This window comes from Balaenoptera physalus (assembly GCF_965194825.1).
Source record: "Balaenoptera physalus genome assembly, chromosome: 1".
NCBI lineage: Eukaryota > Metazoa > Chordata > Mammalia > Artiodactyla > Balaenopteridae > Balaenoptera > Balaenoptera physalus.
In genome coordinates this window covers 189,458,272-189,466,842 of record NC_138882.1, presented here as the reverse complement: position 1 = coordinate 189,466,842, position 8,571 = coordinate 189,458,272, and the positions used below count along the sequence as shown (strand labels likewise).

Here is an 8,571-nt window from a genome sequence, read left to right as displayed (position 1 = left end):
CATTTTTGTTTTTAATAAACTTTTTATTTTGGAATAACTTTAGATTTACAGAAAAGTTACAAAGGATAGCACAGAGAATTCCCTCATATCCTTTACCCAGTTTCTTTTAAATGTTAACATTTTACACAACCATGGTACAGTTGCTAAAACTAAGAAATTAACATTGGCAGATGTTAAAGGTCTTTCTTGGGTTTTCTAGTTTTTCTACTCATGTCCTTCTTCTGTTCCAGGATCCAATCCAGGGTACCACACAGCATTTTGTCAAATATAAATATATATGTTGTAACTTTTTATTTTGAAATAATCATGGATTTACAGAAAATTGAAAAAAAAAAAAAAAAAAAAGGTACAGAGAGATCCTGTGTACCTTTCAGCCAGTTTCTCCCAGAAGTAACACCTTGTGTAACTACAGCACAATACTGAAACCAGGAAATTGATATTAGTATGATCCACAGAGCTTATTAAATATATATGCATATATATTTTTTAATCAAATATGTATTTTTAACCCTTACTTTGCCTCATAGTCAAGAAGATCAAATACTTTCCCCAAAAACATAAAATTTGCATCTAACTCCACCTGCCTCCAAATGCCAAGTCCAACCATGAAATTCTTGATCCCTCTCTCCGACCCACCAACTACAAACTAGAATCTGCCCATTCGTTCTCAAAAGCAGAAGTGTACTCTGCCCCGGGGTCTGGATATCCTCAACTTACTGGACCTTGAACTCCCCAAATTCGAGGCCAGGGTGCATGCGTGCACACGAGTGTGTGTGTGTGTGTGTGAGAGAGAGAGAGAGAGAAAGAGACAGAGAGAGAGAGACAGAGACAGAGACAGAGAGAAAGAGACAGAGAGAGAGAGAGAGAGAGAGAGAAGTAGCTCTCTTTGTCCCAATATATTCTAAACTCACAACATCATCCCTCCTGTCTCTGCAGGAGTGGAGATAAAGCGCTAGATGTATATCCCAGCACATTTCTTCTATTACTATCAAATAGAAAGACGACAGAAATATTCTATCCATCTGCTCTAAAGACTGCATAAGTGAATTCAATTGCCACAAAGACATCAGTTTTATCTAAGACCGGACCGGAAGCAAAGACTGTCTGCTGTTTCTGTTTCCTGACTGATTATCCAGGAATGTCTACAGGTGACCTCTGCCTGTCAGAGAAGGATCACTTTTCTTGTTTCTGTATTGACATAACTAAAAGCAAAGCTAGGTAGGAAAAGAGGTTACTTTGTAAATGATTTTACCTGAACTCAAATTCATAGGCTAGTTAGATCATAATCCAAGGGTGTGGTCCCTTTGTTTTAGAAGTTCAAGCCCCTGAATCGGTTGGTGGTTGGAAAAGGCAGGCATTCTTTACTTCAGCCTAAAACTGGGGAAAAATGTAAAGATTTCAGCTCATAAGCGATCCCAAATGCTGCCTCGGTCAAAACTCCCGTGAGGGATCGGGGCCCGCTCTGTCACTGCAGCCGGCATCCCAGGCATTCGGTGGCCCCGCTGCAGCCCACGCACTACTGGGTGGGGGTGGGGCGTGGCACAGCAGAGGGGGAGCTGTGGCCACGTGGGCGTGGGCGTGGCCAGTGCAATGTGCATGACAAAGGGACCATCTCTGAAGCCAGCCCTTAGAGCAGAGGAGGAACAGAACAGTTCCCACAGGAATCCGCTTTGGCTGCTTGCTTTGCTCTCCAGCAATAAGAGAAAGAGGACTGGCTTAGGCTGGAGGAGGGGCCTATCCATCAGAATGTGTCAAGACCAAGGGTCAATTCCAAATCCCAGAAAACCTAAGAGCCCTCTGGCTCTTATAAAGTGGTCAGAATGGAAATAGGCTCCTCTCTCCTCCAGCGTTTGGAAGCACTGAGAAAGGCAAGACAGAGCCAAGGGATGGGGTCCAGGTGGGTGGGCACGAGCAGGGGAGGTGCCCTGGGCAGTGGCTGGGAGGGTAGCAGCAGGGGACATGCAGAGGCTGGGGGGGTGGTCACAGCAAGTGCTGTCCTTGGTCTGCATGAAAGTTACCCATCGCTTCATGGACCTTGGAGGCTCGTCTTAGTCATTGGGGTCAGTAGGCGTCAGCCACTGGCACAGTGGTTTCGCCTCTGGGACATGGGTGAATTCCTATAAGCACCAGATTGGAGAACAATGGAGAAAATCAGTGGGACAGAGAACCGGGGAACTCACAGCTCAATGTCAACGAGCAAGGACACCAAGGGCAGAAAGGCAAGGACCCAAGGCTGGTTTAGCAGACTCTGGGGAAGTGCAGGGCCCCTTGGTGGGTTATCCCGGGCTCGCTGGAGGCCATGGGCATGCCTCGTGGCCCAAGACCTGGAAGAGCCACCACTGTGTCTTGGTTCTCCATCTTCTGGTGGCTTGGGTCGAGTTCCTGTGGCCATGGTAATCCGGCTGGCCTCACAGCTCACTGGACCCAAAGCTGGCATCGGTAGGTGGAGCTGGTGGGACCCACAGAACTGAACTGTTGTCTCAGCTGAGCTCCCTTAGAGGAACCTTTCTCATCAGCCACCAGAGCAGAAAACACCACCAGCTTCTCATCCTCATCAACTTCCTGGGCCCGGCTTCGGCTGAAAAGAAAAACTCTCCCCAAGGCACACACATCTCCTAATGCCCACACAGGAACATTCTCCAAAGCGTATGACTGCATTTGAAATTTGCCTCATGCAGAGAGAGAGTGGAGGGTATTCACGTTCAAATCATTCGGCAAAGCGGGTCCGCAGGACAGTGACACCACCCTAGGCCCATCTCTAAGGACACAAGACCGCGGTTAAGAGTAGAGTCTGGGGACTTCCCTGGCAGCCCAGTGGTTAAGACTCCGCCTTCCAATGCAGGGGGTGCAGGTTCGATCCCTGGTCAGGGAACTAAGGTCTCACATGCCGCAGGGTGCAGCCAAAAATTAAAAAAAAAAAAAAGAGTACAGAGTCTGGAGCCAGACTGCTTGGGCCCTCTTTCTATCAACTGCATCCTTTGTTACTTTTTTTAAAAAAATCTATTATTATTATTATTATTTGGCCACGCTGTGTGGCTTGTGGGATCTTAGTTCCCCAACCAGGGATCGAACCTATGCCCCCTGTAGTGGAAGTGCAGAGTCCTAACCGCTGGACCACCAGGGAAGTCCCATCCTTTGTTACTTCTGCTCTTTGTACTTCTGTTTCTTCTCTGCAAGACAGGGATAACAACAGACTCTTGCTCCTGAGATAATACATTTAGGATGCTTTGGACAGGGCTTCATACACAGTAAGTGCTCATAAACACTGGTGAGTATCATTCCTATGTGCAAACTTCTCCCAGCCAGAAACCACCCATGGCCCAGGCTGTGTGCCCTTTTCCTTCAACACCCGTGAGCAGGCCAGCTCCGGGGCCCGGAGAGCTTGCTCCCCTGGCAGCCCTTACCAGCCGACACGGCAGGCCAGAGCCTCCGACATCCTGTCCCGGCGTCTCACGTGGCTCGAGTGTCTTGCCTCTTTCTTCCCTCTTGGGCACAACAACGTGCAGCACTTCTAGGGCAGTATACTTGCTGATTGCTTCCTTCATTATTACTCACAACAACCAGCTAAGACACTGCCAAAGAAACACTCACAGCTGGCCCTGCTGATGATGGCGTGCAGGCCTGTCCTGCCTCTCCCTAAGACCTGCGGATAAAGAAAAGTGGGGAGGAAAGAGAGACTGGAGGAGAAAGCTGAGACCGGCAACACATCCCAGCAGGGCAGGCCCTTGACCCACTGACCAGGAGAAAAGAACAAGTCAGCACTTCCCTGGAAGAGAAGAAGTTTGAAAATGATGGTAGTTTAAAATCCTCATGTCTGGGCTTCCCTGGTGGCGCAATGGTTGAGAACCCGCCTGCCAATGCAGGGGACACGGGTTCCAGCCCTGGTCCGGGAAGATCCCACATGCCGCAGAGCAACCAAGCTCATGCGCCACAACTACTGAGCCTGTGCTCTAGAGCCCGCGAGCCATAAGTACTGAAGCCCACGCACCTAGAGCCCGTGCTCCACAACTAGAGAAGCCACCACAATAAGAAGCCCGCACACCACAATGAAGAGTAGCCCCCGCTCGCTGCAACTAGAGAAAGCCCGCACGCAGCAACGAAGACCCAACGCAGCCAAAATAAATAAATAAATTAATTAATTTAAAATAAAATAAAACAAAATCCACATGTCTACATGAAAAGCAAAGAACAGAATAAAGCGGCACCGGCTGCTCCCCGATCCCGGGCACCAGGCAGAGAGTGGATCAGTCAGAGTTCTGGAAGAGGAGGCATGGATTAAGAGATTTATGTCAAGAAATGGGCTCATGTGATTGCAGGGGCTGGTAGGCCAGGCTGAAATCCACAGGCTGCAGACTCCTGGGCCGAAGCCGGTGCTGCCGTCCACACACGGAATTTCTTCTTTCTCGGGAACCCCAGCTGTGCTCTTAAGGCTTTCAACTGATTGGATGAGGCCCACCCAGTTCTCCGGGATGATCTTCACTCAGAGTCAACTGATGGTGGGTGACAACCCTCACAGCAGCACCTAGATTACTGTGTGGTTGGGTTCCTGGGTCCTACAGCCTGGCCACCTGGATGCCTCGAACTGACCATCACAGAGAGGCGGCCTAAAGATCTCATGACTCATGGCTTTGGATGCAGACCACCCATGGGACAGTTCCTCTCCTGTGTAGGTGGGGGGACATGTAGGGGGTGTTCTCAGTGTGACCTCTACCCCAGCACAGGAGGTCCCAGAAACCTGAGTTCCAGGCAAGGGCATGCAGATGAAGGCAGCTCCCGAGCCAGCGCAATCTCTCTGCCTGAGAGGAGAAAGCCCCTGGGAGGGCATCCCACACACGCCGCAGGGGGAGGGTGCAGGCTTGTCCTTTCTTGGCTACGAAATGTCCAGTGGGGGCTGATGGGAGTGCCCTCTTACCTCAGTCCTCTGCCCCCCAGACAGGTGAATGCATAATGCTGTGTCCAAAAAGCAACCCAGGGAGGACCTTCCTGGCAGTCCAGTGGTTAAGACTCTGTGCTTCCATTGCAAGGGGGTGTGGGTTCAAGCCCTGGTCGGGGAACTAAGATCCCACATGGTGTGCAGCGCAGCTTTTTAAAATAAATTTATTTATTTATTTACTTTTGGCTGTGTTGGGTCTTCATTGCTATGCATGGGCTTTCTCTAGTTGCAGCGAGCGGGGGCTACTCTTCCTTGCAGTGCATGGGCTTCTCATTGCGGTGGCTTCTCTTGTTGCAGAGCATGGGCTCTAGGCACGCAGGCTCAGTAGTTGTGACGCACGGGCTTAGTTGCTCCGCGGCATGTGGGATCTTCCAGAACCAGGGCTCGAACCAGTGTCCCCTGCATTGGCAGGCGGATTCTTAACCACTACGCCACCAGGGAAGCCCCCACCAAAATTTTTTTAATTAAAAAAATAAATAAAAAGCAAGCCAGGCGAGACCTTAATTGTTATCTTTCAGTGTGGAAAAAATGTCCCAATATGTCCAATTTTACCCCAAAGGTAAGTTCAGGCAGAGGACATTTATCGGGTTAAAGCATCGGTTCTCAGCTTTCCTATGCATAAGAGTCGCCTGGGGGCTTCCCTGGTGGCGCGGTGGTTAAGAATCCGATTGCCTGCCAATGCAGGGGACACAGGTTCGAGCCCTGGTCCGGGAAGATCCCACATGCTGTGGAGCAACTAAGCCCGTGCGCCACAACTACTGAGCCTGCGCTCTAGAGCCCGTGAGCCACAACTACTGAAGCCTGCACACCTAGAGCCCATGCTCCGCAGCAAGAGAAGCCACTGCAATGAGAAGCCCGCGCACTGCAGCGGAGAGTAGCCCCCGCTCACCGCAACTAGAGAAAGCCCACGCGCAGCAACGAAGACTCAACGCAGCCATAAATAAATAAATGAATAAATAAATCAAAAAAAAAAAAAAAGAGTCGCCTGGGAGCTTGGGAAAGGGGCAGATTCCCAGCCCCACAGCGGAGCTTCCGGTCCAGCAGGTCTGGGAAGGGGCCAAAGGCACTTTCTGCAGTGACCGTGTCCTCCGGTAAATACAGGGACAAGAGGAGTCCAAGTAAAGGCTCCCCCTCCCTTGACTCCCAGCCTAGGCCAGCCCAGGTGGAGGACCCTGGAAACTGGAAACAGAGGCAGGCTTCCCAAGGTAAAGACAGCTACGTGGAAACAAAGGGGCTGTGGCATGCCTGGCTGGTATGAGCTCTCCGGCTGCAGACCTGCCCGTGGTACTGCTGCTGAGGGTGGGAGGGCTGGTGAGTTTCACTGGGGCGGGGCACGTCCTGAACCCAGCAGCGATCTGGAGCAGGCATCACAGAGTGTGGGAAGATGGAGACAAGGGACCTGCCACGTCCTGGTCCAGCCCACCCTCAGGCTCAGAAACAGTCTTGAAAGGAAAGATGGCTCAGGGACTTCCCTGGCGGTCCAGCGGTTAGGACTCGGTGCTTTCACTGTCCGGACCCGGGTTCAATCCCTGGTCGGGGAACGAAGATCCTGCAAGCTTCGTGGAGCGGCCAAAAAGCAAACAAAAAAACAAAACAGAACAAAATAACAACAACAAAAAACCCCATGGCTCAGAAAAGCATGATGGGGAGCTGGGGGCGTCCAAGCCAAACCGGATGCACCTTCTACGGCTAAGCAGACCCCGCCCTTGATTTCCACGCAGAACCCCATTTTCTGAATCTAGGCAGTTACCTGGATGAAGAGGTCTGCCTAGGGAGGCTGCCTCCCCCCACCCCCCCGCCCAGGCACCAGGGCTGATCAGCCAGGGCCCTCAGATGGAAAGGACAATCTTCCAGCCAGAGAGAGGAGGCTGGGACTTCAGGAACAATCTTTTCAGTCAGAGAGAAGAGGCTAGCATGAATAATCAGTCAATGTCCCCAATTTCCTGTGTTCCATGAAATACAAAACACACCAAGTCAGCAGTCTTTCACCAAATCAGACTTTCCTGGAAAGTCACAACCCAAGTGAACATACTTTTTCAATGTACTTTCCTTTCTACTGAAAGGCCTTTGGTCCAGTTACCAGGCGAGCTTCTGCTGCATTAACACAAGATGTTTAAAAGGCCCGCAGTTCAGTTCAGAGCTGTGATGTTAAACAGACTTTACTTCTCTTCTTACAGGGGCCCTTTTGAGCCCCAAGCCCAACACATCGTGCTGCAAAGCCAGTGCTGCTGGGCCAGGGAACCAGGAGGCATACAAGAAAACCAGAAGTCATCTTTACCAGGGGCGTTTTAAGTTCCTAGCACTTAAGTTCTAAGCATTAAAGAAAAAGTGGATTCTGGTAACAAGGCTCTCGGATGTTACGATTCCTGGGAAAGCAGGACCCCCTCTCCGTCCACGGAGATGTGGAAATTCACTCAGGAAGGCCTCCTAATTCCACAGCGCGTCTTTCAGAAAGCACGGATGTCCCCTTCACGCACCCACCCATCACATGCGGACTTGAGAGCCTGTGATGTACTGGGTGCCAAGGACTCCATGAGGAGGATGTCCTGGGCCTTGGGGGGTCCATGGAGAGAGAGAGGCAGGCGGGAAATCGCGACATGCAAAATCACAACCGAGAGCGGTTCTGAACCACAAGAACAAGTGCTTTGGAAGTGCCTGTCCTGGTTGAAGAAGCACGGTACTCAGAAAGACTCACAGTTTTGCATCGCACACACCTCCGCAAGGCTTTGAAAGGAATCCGTGATGTTGAATACCAGCCCTAATGTCCTCTTGCGTTTCACAGTGATGTCAAGAGCTGGAAGAAATTTTTCTGTCCTTGCATTGATTCCATCCAGAAAACCTGACCCAGTGGCAGGAAGGTGATGGCAGGTCAGAGATCCAGAGATCCTTCCAGATCTTCAGGTGATTTCTGTCCAGGTCAAAGTGGGGGCAGAGACAAACCTGCCTTAAGAGTGGGGTCTCAGGGTTGGGGCAAAAAAAAAAAAAGAAAAGACCTCAAACATTACTGTCAGGTCCGCGTCCATCGGAACCAGCTTTCCCAGCATTGCAGACACCACTTCCCTTTTCCCTGAGGTTCGGGAGCTACCTGTGCCTGCCCTGGAGAAAAGAGAAAACTCCAGCAAGTCCCTGGGAGGTGATGCTGGTGCAGGCCCGTCCCTGGCAGACCCCACAGTGTTGTGGGCGAATGACAGATGGCTCTGGGGAGCTGCCAGCCAGAACCCTGTTGCTGCTGCCCTTTGCAGAGCTGGAGACGTGTTCACCTAACACCTCTGAATATTTAGAACTCCTACTGTTTCCTATTCCGGTTCTTAGGGACGGAGCCTCGAGCAGCAGGTTCATCAAGAGGGAGAAAAGCTCAAACTCTTAAAAACCACCAGCCCAGATGCTTAAGGAAGAGGGCCTCCTGGGAGGTGAAAGGTTAAGAGTGGACACCACAATTATCTGAAACTGCCCTTGCATTAAGAATCGAGTATAAAAAAAATACACGTATTTTAGGAGCAAGAGTTGTTGTACTGCCCCCAAGTCAGGTACAAATCTGAATAAATGTAAATTTCCAGTGTAGCAGATATCGCCCCAAATCCACACCCTCTCTCCTCCTGCTCACAGACCCTGATTTGGTTCAGGTAACGCACCCTCCT

At 50.7% G+C, this 8,571-nt stretch overlaps 1 long non-coding RNA gene across 2 annotated transcripts in view; it reads right to left on the bottom strand.

Annotated features, from left to right (window-relative positions):
• Positions 1 to 276: 276 nt before the first annotated feature.
• The window catches only part of LOC309660730, a 25,071-nt gene continuing 16,776 nt past the window's right edge, over positions 277 to 8,571 (bottom strand). Inside the window, exon 3 of one of the 2 annotated variants that reach the window (XR_014263572.1) lies at positions 277 to 7,841. This is a non-coding gene — a long non-coding RNA (uncharacterized lncRNA). The remainder of the gene's footprint in view (positions 7,842 to 8,571) is intronic. The other variant, XR_014263573.1, reaches the window with a different exon arrangement.